General features: G+C 39.3%; 1 protein-coding gene across 3 annotated transcripts in view; it reads right to left on the bottom strand.

Annotated features, from left to right (window-relative positions):
- The window catches only part of USP53 (ubiquitin specific peptidase 53), an 80665-nt gene extending 77908 nt beyond the window's left edge, over window positions 1–2757 (bottom strand). Inside the window, exons 1-2 of one of the 3 annotated variants that reach the window (XM_037830558.1) lie at window positions 2548–2757; window positions 1422–1566 (exon numbers count right to left, since the gene is read on the bottom strand). The gene's annotated coding sequence lies outside the window, so the exon portion shown is untranslated. The remainder of the gene's footprint in view (window positions 1–1421; window positions 1567–2547) is intronic. The other 2 variants (XM_037830556.1, XM_037830559.1) reach the window with 2 other exon arrangements.
- Window positions 2758–14201: the final 11444 nt, after the last annotated feature.

The raw sequence follows: 14201 nt of genomic DNA, 5'->3' as shown, positions 1-14201 counted from the left end.
ATGTTTATAAATGCATAAAATAAAATTCAGAGATTAAAAAAAATTACAGGAGCACAAAGAAAACCAATTTTATTAAAATTCAGTTCTACCCACAGACCACAGTTCTAATCATGGACCCAGTGTTTAAGGGTTAACCAGGAAAACCATAGAACAGATATTTTTTTGCCTAAATTTCTATATTGTAGTAGCTATGTATTCCTATTATTTAAAAACAAACACAAAACTCATAATAACTTGCCAAGATTAGGAGATTATCCAAAATTATTTAGTTTAAATAACCTTCGAAGATTTTATCTATGGTACACAATTGCATCTCTTTCTTATTCCCATTATGCACATATTCTATAATGCAAATTTTTCTAAAATAATTTCATTACTACAAAATTAACAATAATATACTAATTCTACATTTGTATCACCACTAATTTCTGGCTGTCTCCACAAAACTGACATAAATTAGCACACTTCCTCTCTTAATCCAGGAGCTCACGAGGAAAAGTAGGCTAGACTGACAATCTTTCTGGCCCTAGTGCACCAAAACTATGTGTTCAAAATACTTACAGATGCAATATAAGCTACCTAGCTTTCTGTAGGTTGTCTTTGGGATCTAAGATTAAGAAACACCTTATAGTTAAACCTGTCAAATAACAAAATCTGCTAAGTATTTTAGTAATTAAACGTTTTTATAGTATTGTTATTCACCACTTTATAAAGATCAAACATATTTTTGGAAAGTTGTAGGGCAAAACAATATCCCCTCCAACCCAGGGGTGAGTTTCAAACAGTTCCCCAGGGAAAAGAACTCCAATTTTGACTTTTAAAAATAGATCAATAAATTTTTGACTTTTAAAATAAGACCAAAAATTTAATTATTTGTGCTGCTAAAACAAACTTGTAAACCATATGGTTCCAACTTTCTTGATACTACACAGTTATTAAAATTAAAATTTTACTTGACACTGAACAATATAAAAGATAGTGAATCATAGTACATACTGAAATCAAGAGTATTGTGATTTTTTTAAGGAAAAGAATAAACTAGGTGGTGAAATGTAGCCTCTTATTAAAATAACTATTTTAAAAACTATTTTTTGCATCTTTTGAAGAAAATAATAGTATTAATAATTTATTATTGTCAAGTTCCATGCACTGTATCCACTTTACATACACTTATAGAAAATTAAAAAAAAAAAAAAAAAAACTCATAGGGAAAAAGAAAGACTTGTTCGTGTCTCCCATTTTTTAAGCTGGAAGAAAATACACATAACTACCAGTTAGTTTGATTTATGAACAAATATAAATAAATGACTTCACAGTTTATCAGCAGTGATCATGAACTTAGCCAAATTGTTCAAAGAGCTCATTTTAAAGGCCTCTAAAATATAAAACAAAAACCTTGTTTTTCAGATTCTAACACCTACCTAAATGAATCTGTCTATTCGGAATTGTCTCATGACGATGGCAGACAAACCATATGCTACTTAAGCAGAAAAAGTTTTGTTCGTTTTTTTTTTTAATTTCTCTTTTAGAGGATGAAGGATCTCCATCTAGGCCATCATCATGGAACTGGAATGGAAAATCAAAAGACTAACAAGTATCTACTTAGCCAAAAGTTCCATTTCTATTAAAATTTTGTGTTGCCACTTGCCACTTCTTTTAAATAGTGAGATTCAGCAATGCCTTTTTTTAAAGAACATAAGTTAAAGCCAACCAGACCCTACTCACATAGAATGTCCTATGACCACTGTTAAATATACCTCAAAAATAGCCTTGAAAATTCCTTGTAATATATATATTAATTTTTTTTTCCAGATAAGGAAACATTTGGAAAACTTTGCCGTCTTACTGACAAAGCCTAGTAGTTCATATCCCAAGCATTAATCAGACATTGCACTGATTAAAAAAATCTTGTAGCGGGATAACAAAACCTTAGGGCATGTTGAGATTGCAGGATTTAAAAACCCTACCTATTACACCTGTGCAAGTACTTCCTGTTTTCCAACAATATTTAAAGTAGTGTGGTATAGGTTCCATAAGTCGCCGTTAGAAGCTAAACGTTAACTTTATACATCACCACCACCCAGAAACCACCAACCTAAAGATTCTCACCAGTGAAGTCATCCCTCTTCTCGAAGCAGGGAACTTAAAGAAAAGCTGTGTGCTCGGGAAAGGCAGGGGCTTGAGCAGAAAGTCATGAGCAAGCGTAATATCCATACCCAATGCACTAAGCGACCCAGCAGGTCTCCAGATGCTGCCCCACCTCCGCCCCCAAGCACAGCAGCAATAACAACCACAACCCAGTAAGTACAGCACCTCCTCCTGCCTCGCGCGCCTGCAGACTGGCCACAGGCATTCCGCAAGGGCCGGGACGCGGTGCGAGGGAGGCGGGAAAGCTGCGTGACCCCCGGAGCCTGAACCGTGAAGCAAAGAACTCTGAGTCTACCCCAAGATTTGGGGGGTGGGAGCTGGAATGAGAGTCTCCCAGGCAGGCCCATGGGGATCGCAGATCGTTGGCTCTCCATCCACAGACTAGTTTAGCAGACTTACCTTGAGCTCTGTCCTCGTAGCGCGACGAGCGTGCGGTCCAGGTAAAGAAATATGGGCCTTCCACTCCCACAGAACTACCTCTCGCTGGCTCAGCTCTGCCTCACGCCAACATCACGCAGAAACACCAACAGCTGCCACCGTAACTGAGGCTCACCGGGAACTGGAGTAGAGGCGACTACTCCTCGCCGCCTAGAGCCCGGCCCTACGCACGGAGCATGCGCACACGCCACAACTTCCAGGGGCCAGTCAGAGCAGTGACACCTGCGATCAACAGGTCTCTGGAGCCCCGCCCACTCTTCGCCTCGCCTCCGCCCCGCCTCCTCAGGGCTACTCCCACCTTCTCGTTCACCGAGCTAGCCCCGCCCCCGCACGCGATTTCCCGGCTTTTCGGACCTTCTAACTCTATTCCCGCGGGGATTCGATGGGGAGCGCGATCCAGTAGGCTTACTCCGAGGCGCAAGATCCCGCGAGAGCAAGTGCTTGACCACTTCCCCAAATGCAGCAGGGTTTTGCTTGCGCGTAGAGACTGGAGAAGAGGTTGCCGGAGCTTGAGTTATTCTTTTAGCGAGAAGAATGGCATGATTCCTAAAGTGGAGGTGATTTTTCCGGTGTGCTCGGTTTTTTATTTAATGTTTTCTTAGCTCGGAAACCTGGATCCACAAATGCTGATAAAGCGTGTGAGGGACTGAGCTTAGATTAGGTGGTGTTACCTGAGGAGAGTGAACTACCTGTACTGGCTGGCATCAAAGCCCCAAGCGGATGTGCAGTTCCCTTTAGTTTTCTGTGAGTCATACGATTTGTTTGCAGTTAAATGGCTTCTCCTGGTATGAATGTGTATTTATTTCCCAACTGGTTGCTTCGTGACCATTAATAAAATAGAAGCTTTAATAAGCATGTTTGACCCGGTTAGTGGTTAACTGTGGCCAGAAGAATTTGGCTGCCCTCCTCCTCACCGTGTATTCGAAAAGGTCTGAAGTTATGCGCTACTGCTTACTGAGAATTGGGCTAAGCTTTGTTTAAAAAAAGAAAATTGTTTCTTAGGAAGAAGATAAAAGTTTTGGAACTCATTCTAGAGCTGATAGCAGCAAGATATATATTATAAAAAGTGGATTAAATGATCCCATAGGTGACATCTCCAAAAGTTTATTTGAAGAAGTAGGATAATAGGGATAAACCGGTATGCTTGAGGTTGACATGGACGACAAATACGACTAGTTGATGATGCTCGAGAATGAATCAAATAATTTTTGAGCATTTGCTGTGTACCCTTTACTGAACTAGGCACGGAAGGGAATATGAAGAAATTTAAGACTGGTTCCTGCCCTCAAAGTACTTAAAACCTTTGGAGGACAGGGAAAAACAAAAAACAAACCCTACCCTATGTATATGTTTTTAAAGGAAGAATGCCACTAATTCTCCGCTTGGTTTCCCTAGTGCCACTTTAACCTGGTTCTGCAGCTACCTCTGACTGCACTTTAAATATGTTCTTCCTGTGCTTGCCCTTTAAACCTTTATGTTCCCCAGCATTCCATTTTATTGTTGTTATAGTATTATTCCTCATGCCTTCTTGAGTAGTTTCTACCCTGTCTGGAGCTTACCTACTAGGTATCCTTTGTACCAAGAACTTCCAGATATGTATCTTCAGGTCAGACCCTTTTAAGCAACAGTGTCTTCATTTGGATTTCCCAGAGGCACCTTTAATACTTCCCAAATTGGCATGGGCACCTTTGCCACTCCTTACTCACTTATCTCCCTAGACTATCTAGAATCTAGTCCATTTCCATTCCCTATTTCAGATAATGGCACCCAGTTGCCCAAGTCAGAAATCCATGAGTCCTGTATATTATTTGTCCTTCCCTCAGTCTTACTGTCAAATTTAATTGACTCTTACCTTGTTAAGTATCTCTCAAATCCACCCCTCTTTTTAGTCTCCACTCTCACTGTCAGTCCTTCAAGTAATCATCATCTCTGTTCTGACTCATCTTCCTTATGCTATTGCAATATCCACCTAATAGCATCTAGTTATTTCCCACTCTGTTCCAAGCTCCTTTCTATTAACAATATTTTTTCTAATATGAAAATATGAGACTTCTCTGCTAAGAATTTTTCAGGGGCTTCCCATCACCACCACCACCGGCGGGACCTTTTGTGATTTGGCTCCAGACTGTTAACCTCATCAGCCATTCTTCCCCACTGACCTTACACTAATCATACGAATGCCTTACTATTCTGTGAACCTACTAGGTTCTCTCAAGATCCTTCAGGTCTCAGTAGAGTACTTAGTTCCTCCATGGAACGTCTCAACTCTCTCAGATTTTGACTTCTTTCACCCTTCATATACTTCGGACTGACTTCTAGTTTGACAATTATATTGTGTTTATTTATTGGCAAATGTAACACAACCCTCACCACCACTCCTGAGAAATAACTTGAACTGTGGATAATAAAGACTCATATTATCTCCCTTCCTTATTTAGAGAGTACAAAAGAATGCCCTCCAGTTCACCCTGTTGAAGAATTTTACTAAACCCTGACTATACACTTTTTCAATCACATAATTTCAAACTTTCCACCAGTCTTAGCATGTTTGAATACTGACCTTTAAATGTTAGATTTGTAATAGATCCCACGTTAAGCATCAAGAGGGCAGAGTCTGAAACAAACATTGAAAAAAGAATTGACAGTGTACTGTGTAATAGGACAGAGGTTGCTCTCAGAAACATTTGCAATTAGGAATGTTGCACCATGGAGTTTAAAATGTATTACCTTTGAGAATTACTATTTCTCCTTGAGGGATATGTGTTTGCATTTGATTTAATAGTTGTCTATTAGGTGGACCCATGTTTTTGTAGAAGGATCTCTGCAACTCAAAAGGAAAAAGAGATCATGAGAGGGAGAGGACTTGGAGTACCAAACACCAGCCTACATTGTTCAGCTGAGGCCTAGTCCAGGTTTGTATCAACAGCATCACCTTTTAGTGTTATTCTGGATTATAACTCAGACTTTGGTAAATCTACTAAAGGTTAGGGTTTGTTTAGTGCTTCTCAAAGCTTTACTGTCATTCAAAATACATGAATATCCCATTTAAAATGTTGGTTCTCATTCAGTAGGTCTGGTGTGAGACCTGAGATTCTGCATTTTTAATAAGCTAAAACTGCTCACCCAGGGACCTTATTGAGTAGTAAGCCTCTAAAGGGTCGGTGATTCATAGGTTTGAGTTTTGAAGACAAAAAGATTAAAGCTAGGAACTTAGACATTGTGGGATCCTTACAAAGGCTTTCAATTTTTTATTCTTTTCCTTTGGACTATCGGCATTGTCATAGTATGCATATAACTATTAAAGTATTCCCTCCTGGTCTGTTTGCAAATGGTCCTAGAACTACTGGATATGTATATGGGGAAAATAGGGAAGCATGACCCTTAATTTGCTCTGTACACAAAAAAGTTAACTTGAAATGAATCATAGACCTAAACATAAAAATAAAACCATAAAACTTGTGGAAGACAGAAAAAAAAAATTCTTTGTGACCGTGACTTAGGTAAAGATTCCTTGGGGGGGGGGGGTGGTTGGTGGAGCATGATTCATAAAAGAGAAACTTGATAAACTGGACTTCATCAAAATTGAAAACTTTTGCTCTTAGAAAGATATGCTTAAGAAGTGAAAAGGCAAGCCACAGACTAGGGGAAATTATTTGCAAAACATATCTAATAAGGGACTTTTATTCAGAATAAGAATCACTTTTAAAACTCAATAATAATATAACCAATTTAAAAATGAGGAAAAGGTTTGAACAAATGCTTCAGAATAGAACATGAATAGTAAAACAGCATATGCTCAATATCATTAGTCATCAGGGAAATGCAAAGTAAAACCCCTTCACACCCACAGAATGGCTAAAATTAAAAAGTCTGTAACCAAGTGTTAGGATGTGGAGCAATTGGAACTCATATATTGCTGGTGGAAATGCAGATAAGTTATAGCTTTGGAATTCAGTTGGGCAGTTTCTAATAAAGTTAAAGATGCTCCTACCATATGACCCATAATTCCACTCCTAGGTATTTACTCAAGAGAAATGGAAACATCCACACAGAAATTTGTGTATGAATGTTCATAGCAGCATCATTCATTATAGTGAAGAAACTGGAAACACTGGAAAAACTGTTGCCACTCTGCTGTGTCAACTATTGGTTAGAGAGACATTTAAGAGATGTCAGCCCATTCCAGTACAGATGGTGGGTTCGCCAGGAAAAGCAAGACTCAAACAGGCTCTGATGGAAAGACGTTTACTCACATAGAGAAGAGACAGCGCAAGGTCACCTTCACTACTGGGTATCGGTCCCCCGTGGCCAATGGGTTTCAATCTGCTGGATGACTCAGGCACTCTTCTGATCTATACACACTCCTCTTGGGTGTGTGTGCTGTAGTCCCCATCAGTCCCCATCAAAGGACAGACATACCACCAGAGTGATATGCTTGGGACAATAGGGGAAGGAATGTACCAGCAGTCCCTTTTATTTGCTAGTGTGACTATGTTTATCTTGCCAGGTTAACACATGAGCATAGGATGTATTTGTGGGTCCCAGGAAAAGGCTTCAGGCTGTACTATACCCATCCCCTACCGCAACTCTAAATGCTTATCATTTGGTGGAATGAATGGACAAATTGTTGTTATATAAGCAATTAAAAGGACTGAACTGCTAAACACAACAGGGATGATTCTCAATGCAAGGACTACATACTATGTGATTCCATTTATGTAAAATTTTAGAAAAGATAAAACTATAATGACAGAAAGCAAATTGCTGGTTATGTGGGGCAGGGAGGAGAGGATCTGCTGTCAGAGGTTGCAAGGGAAAGTTTTGTGCTGATGGAAATGTTCTGTATCAAGTTGCAAACTCTGGCCTGTGAACCCAATCCAGGCTACTGCCTGTTTTTGTAAATAAAGTTTTATTGGAACACAGCTACACCTATTCGTTTATGTATTATCTGTGATGGCTTTCACACAACAGTGGCAGAGTTGAATAGTTGCAACAGACACTATGTCTCATAAAGCTTAAAACATTTATTTTCTGGCCCTTTACAGAAAGGTTTGTGGACACCTTGTTGGTAATTGAATCATGTCCCCCACAAAAGGCATGCTCAGGTCCCAACCTCTGGTCCTGTGTGAGTGAACCCATTGTGAATAGGACCTTTGGTGAGGTTACTTCAGTTAAGATTGGCTCAACTGAATCAGATGGGTCTTAATCCTATTATTGGAGCCCTTATAATGAAGGCCACAGAGAGAAAGCCACAAGAAGCTGGAAGCTGGTAGTCAGTGAAGAGAAAGGAGAGGGCATTGCCACTCAGGACCCCAAAGATTGCCGGCAGCCAGCCCCAGAACACCACAGTCTTTGGAGAGAAAGCATTGACTTGGGGACACTTCAATTTTGAACTTCTCCTTGCCTCAAAACTATGAGCCTATAAATTCCTGTTGTTAAACCTGCTTGTTGTATATTATTTGTTTTAGCAGTGGGGAAACTGAAACATTCATCATATATATTTTTTGTCATTGAAGTTATACTACTGTATATTTAAACTTATCTAAATGCTTATGTGAATTTTGTTGTATGTAAATTATACCCCAATAAAGGCTGTTAAAAAGAAACACATTAATTTATTGGGCAGCTATAGTAAAGCAAAAGACATATTCCCACCTACATTGTTATTCCCTTTAGTTAACCCCAATTTCTCAATACAATTGGCTATACTTAGAGTGAACATATATTTCCTAGCATTGTCCAAGTTTAAACCTTTTAACCCAGTTATCAAGGCTATGTTATGATTTCTGTGGGCCCTAGTCACTTTAGCCTTGGGTCCCTATAAAAAATAATTATTATATTTTATGAATGCATTGATGTAAAGATGAATATTTATGTGTTAAAACTTTCTCTTTGAACTAAAACTGTGCTTACTGTGTCTAATGGATAAATTAGCCCTAGGTATAATTGCTAGTGTTTCCCTCTCAAAAGTGTCCCAGTTTGGGTGATGAGCTATATGATCACCATACATATAACACTACACCCCATGTGCTGATAGTGTGGGAATCTAAAAGGTAACAGGGTCTGTTCCACATTCACCTTATCACTGATGACTGGATGGGGTATGTTGAGGTTTTTACCCCAACAAACACATGTTCTTAATCTATGCCTCTGTGGGTGTGAACCCATTGTAAATAGGACCTTTTAAAGATGTTATTTTTAGTTAAGGTGTGGCCATCTGAACCATCCCATCTGAATGTTATTTTTAGTTGAGGGTGGGCCTTAGTCTGGATTATTGGAGGCCTCATAAGAGAACATGAAAGTCACAGAAGCAGAAATGAGAGGACATCGCCATGTGACTTTACATTGCCACGTGACTGGAGGCAGATATACAAGCCAGGGAACCCCAAGGATTGCCAGCAGCCAGTGCCAGGATAATAGACTCCAGGAGAAAACAAGTCTTGCTGATTTTGATTTTGGATTTCTAGTCTCAAAACCATGAGCCAGTAAATTCCTGTTGTTTAAGCCAACCCATTGTGTGGTTTTTGTGATAGCAACTCTGGCAAACTAAGCCATAGGAGTAGCAACATTCTGTCCTGAAGAGCGGTAATCCAGTAGTTCCAGGAGGTAATCAACAGTTAAAGGCATGGTAATCCATGACTGAGCTGGGTGGGGTAGAGAAGAATATAACATAGGGAAGTGATAGCTAAATGGCTGACACGGGATTAGACAGTAGACAAACTCCCTTTTCCCAAACATATTAAGGAAATGAGGCTCAAAAGTATATTTCCTTACTAGCTAAGTCCCTAGATAGCAGGGATCATATTTTTTCATTGTTTTGTTTCCAGGGCATAGCACAGTGCCTGGCACAAATGAATAACATATATATGTTCAGAGGATGGAATGAAAAATTGTAAGTTTTGTTGATTTCTTAGAGAAAAAAGACGTCTCTGTGGGCCGAAATTGTTGGAGAGGGCTTTCGTAGGAGGTCAAAATCAAGCTTTAGCTGAGGCACTGAGGAAGAGGTGTGGCTGTTATGAGAGTGAAGTTTTAGAAACAAGAATGAACAAAGCCAATGCCAAGCTGTAATAGGAAATCTTTGTAAGTTCTTGAACAGGGTGATTAGTTTGGAGTAAGATACAGAAGATTTGTAGGGGGAATTATATCTAGGCAAGATGAGCTAAACCAGTTCACTTCCAGAGAAATCTTTGGCTGTGACTTGAGGATGAGGCAGACCAGAAGAATCTAGTCACAATTGACCACTCCCTACTTGATAAACTTATTTGTCATTTTCTGTGACACCATCCTCTCCTTACTCTCCTCTGATATCATTGGCTGCTCCTTTTCTTTTTTTTTCGTTTTAATGCAATTTTATTGAGATATATTTGCATACCATAGAGTCATCCAGTGTACAATCAGTTGTTCCCAGTATTATCATATAGTTGTGCATTCATTACCACAATCAATTTTTGAACATTTCATTACTCCAAAAAAATAAGAATAAAAATAAAAGTAAAAAAGAACACCCAAAACATCCCATACCCCTCTTTCTCCCCCCCATTATTCATTTACTTTTTGTCCCCATTTTTCTACTCATCTGTTCATATACACTATATAAAGGGAGTGTGAGCCACAAGGTTTACACAATCACACAGTCATACCATAATAAGCTATATAGTAATTTGATCATCTTAAAGAATCAAGGATACTGGATTGCAGTTCAACAGTTTCAGGTATTGCCTTCTAGATATTCTAATATGCTAAAAACTAAAAAGGGATATCTATATAATACATAAGAATAACCTCCAGAGTGACCTCTCAACTCCATTTGAAATCTCTCAGCCACTAAAATTTTGTTTCATTTTTCTTCTCCTTTTGGTTCAGAAGGCTCTCTCAATCCTATGATGCCGGGGCCAGGCTCATCCCCAGGAGACATGTCCCACATTGCCAGGGAGATTTACACCCCTGGGAGTCATGTCCCATGTAGAGGGGAGGGCAGTTAGTTTACCTGCAGAGTTGGCTTAGAGAGAGAGGCCTCATCTGGGCTGCTCCTTTTCAATCTACTTCTCTCTTGCACTTTCAGTCTAATTTTCTCTTCTATATGAGAAAGTCCCCAGGGTCTGGTCCTGAGATCTCATTTATCCTCATGGTTTTAAATCCACTCCCTACACAGCAGCTAAGGTGATCTACTTAAAGTGTAGACACATTAACTTCTCAGCTTCAGATTGATCAGTGACTTGCCATTTACATAGAATAAAATCCAAAATCCTTGCCAAGGCCTACAGATCCCTGAATAATCTGTCCTTTCTTCCCCAAAAGTATTTCATGCGATTCAAGGTCTGCATATTCTTTATTCTCTGTGCCTAGAATAGTGGTTCTCAACTGGGGATTATTTTGTCCCACGAGGGACATTTGACAATATCTGAGGACATTTTTGGTCATCACAACTGAGGGCAGAGGAAGTGTTAATGGCATATAGTGGATAGAGGCTGGGGATGCTGCTAAACAGTCTACAATGCACAGGACAGTCCCCCACAACAAAGAATTACTCAGCTCAAAATGTCAATTATGCTAAGGTTGAGAAACCCTAGCCTAGTACACCCTTACCTTGAGTCTTCAAGTGGCTGACTCCTCTTCTAGACCCCAGCATTAACTTCACGTTCTTAGAAAAGCCATCCTTGACCCATAAGTCCCTACTAATCTCTCGGGCATCCTGTTTATTCACCTCATCTCATTTATCACACCCTATGATTATTCAGTTTATTTATTTGCTTGTTTGTTTATTGTCTTTCTCACTATCTAGGAAGAAAATTCCATTAAGGGCTTGTCTCTCTTGATCATCATACTATCCATAAAATCTGGGACAGTGGCACAGAATAGGCATCAGTAAAGTGTTGTTCAAACACCTGAATGTGTATTTGCAGTATGTCACTGACTGGAAATTTGAGAATAAGACATAGCTTTTTTTTTTTTTTCTGTAAATTTAAATAGATGGTTACCAAGGGAGCAGAATAAAGACACCTGGAAAGAAGTTGTGACTAACAGCAACCTTTGGAACGCTTCTGGTCTATCACCGGTACTCAAATGCACTCCAGAAACACCCTTTCATCCTAAGTGCCCACTTTCTCACAGTAGAAACCGGAAATCAAAGAACATTATGGCCATGTTGATCCCTTGGTATATAACCTGATTGGTCTCTGGAACATTGGGTATCTGTGTGATACCTGAAACTCAGAGCTAGAGCTTGGCAGATATGAATGTCAGTATTAACACATATAGCAACTGTTAAAAAAAAAAAAAAAGCTGAAAAGGAGCCTAAACTTCAATTAGAGATATGAATGAAGCAGATCTGGTTAAGACTAGGGCAAATTGGGCCAAAGGGTAAAGGTTCAAACTGTCTGTGTTAAAACTTCAACTTCCATGTGAGACCAAGGGAAGAAATGTTTATTTGGTGTAGGATCTATATTTTCTAAACAATATAACTCCTACAGTCAGTTTGTTCAAACACCACAATTACATGGAACTTTGAATAGGAAGTGAGATATGGCAGGTCTGTATAGGTTAGAGTGAAATAGCAACACATCCCAAACTAATTTGGGCAGAGAATAAAAATATATATTCAGGACCCCCCTGAGGAGCTAGGGGAGGATGCGGAGGTGTTGGACTTCCTCACCTGGATTGTTGCTGATGTTTTCACAAACACTGGGGACTAACGGCTTGCTATGCTGAGCCCTCTGTTTTGGGGCTTGCCCCTATGAAGCTTGTTACTGCAAAGGAGAGGCTAAACCTGCTTATAATTGTGCCTAAGAGTCTTCCCCTGAGTGCCTCTTTGTTGCTCAGATGTGGCCCTCTCTCTCTCTAAGCCACCTTGGCAGGTGATCTCACTGCCCTCCCCACTACGTGGGACCTGACTCCCAGGGGTGTAAATCTCCCTGGCAACACAGGATATGACTCTTGGGGATGAATCTGGACCCAGCATTGTGGGATTCTTGACCAAAAAGGGGATGTGAAATGAAACGAAATAAAGCTTCAGTGGCTGAGAGATTTCAAATGGAGTCAAGAGATCACTCTGGTGGACATTCTTACATACTATATAGATAACACTTTTTAGGTTTTAATGTACTGGAATAGCTAGAAGTAAATACCTGAAACTGCCAAACTCCAACCCAGTAGCCTTGACTCTTGAAGATGAGTGTATAACAATGTAGATTACAAGGGGTGACAGTATGGTTGTGAAAAACTTGTGGCTCGCACTCACTTTATCCAGTGTATGGATGGATGAGTAGATAAATGGGGACAAAAACTAAATGAAAAATAGGGTGGGATGAGGGGGGATGAGTTGGGTGGTCTTTTTCACTTTTATTTTTTACTCTTATTTTTATTCTTTCTGGTATAAGGAAAATGTTCAAAAATTGATTGAGGTGATGAATGCATAACTAGATGATGGTACTGTGAACAGTTGATTATATGCCATGGATGATTTTATGATATGTAAATATATCTCAATAAAACTGAATAAAAAAAATTTTAAAATGGGTAACAAGGAAAGAAGAAAGATAAGGGAGAGAAGTACAAAAAATTAGATAAAATTATACTTTTGATTAGGTAATTTCTTAGAAGGTTAAAAAAACCAATTCTTAATTATGCACATATTTGAAAAAAGCCGTTTCAAAAATATATTTGCAAGTGTCTGATTCATAAAATTACAATTCTTTCAACTAAGAGACTATCTATTGTGGATATTTATTATTTTTGCCCTTTCCTGCTTTTAGTAATAGTTCCATACCACTTAACCACAGGAAGGGCATAACCCCAAGCAGAGTATTTCACCCTATTCTGACTGCAGTGACTGGTGTGTGGGTGAGTCAGACCAATCAGCATCCTTTCTGGGAGTTTTTGAATTGAATCTTGCAGGAATGATTCATTTTTTTCTCTGGTTGTAAAGCTGTAAAGATCTGACCCCAGAGCTACTTGTGGCAATGTGCCCTAACATTTAGAGTAGCTGGTCTGAGAGACTAAGCAGAAGTGAGTGAGGAAGAGAGGGGGTGGGGGGTAGAATGAGCCTTTTAGAATATAGGGAAATTCAGGAGTGAGTGTTTATTGAACTCCTTAAAGCTCTGTAGCATGAGATTTTGTTAAACATCAGATCAAATTCAATATCCATGACATTTTAGCTGGCCCTTCCTTAGCTGAAACTACTCCCAATCATTCTTTTTTTTTTTTTTTTTTTCCCCAATAGTTAACTAACTTTGTTTTCTGATTAAAACAGAACAGAAAAGGAGAATGGAGAAGGAGGCAATTGAGATTATGCTGTATTGATACTAAGACTTTAAATTCTAGTCAGAGGTTTAAGACCTACTTTAAAGTCCAACTGATGGTTTAAAGAAAATTACTGCATGGAATCTGGTATAGACAAACATGAGTTGAGTCTCACTATTAGCTTCAATAATGTAAGAAAATGATTCTCAATAAAACTGGATCCTCAGTTGTCAAGTATGCTATGTCGGGTATGAGTAGGCAAAAATCTGGAGGAATGGGTTCTTTCCATGCCCCAGTGACCAAAAAAATGAAGGCTCCTGGTTTGATGTAAAGAGCAGCTCCTCTTCCTGGGTGGTGCCTGCAGGTCACAGCTGAGT

This window comes from Choloepus didactylus, chromosome 3 (assembly GCF_015220235.1).
Source record: "Choloepus didactylus isolate mChoDid1 chromosome 3, mChoDid1.pri, whole genome shotgun sequence".
In the NCBI taxonomy this organism is placed as follows: Eukaryota; Metazoa; Chordata; class Mammalia; order Pilosa; family Megalonychidae; genus Choloepus; species Choloepus didactylus.
The sequence above is the reverse complement of the archived record's forward strand: the minus strand, read 5'-3'. Positions and strand labels throughout refer to the sequence as shown.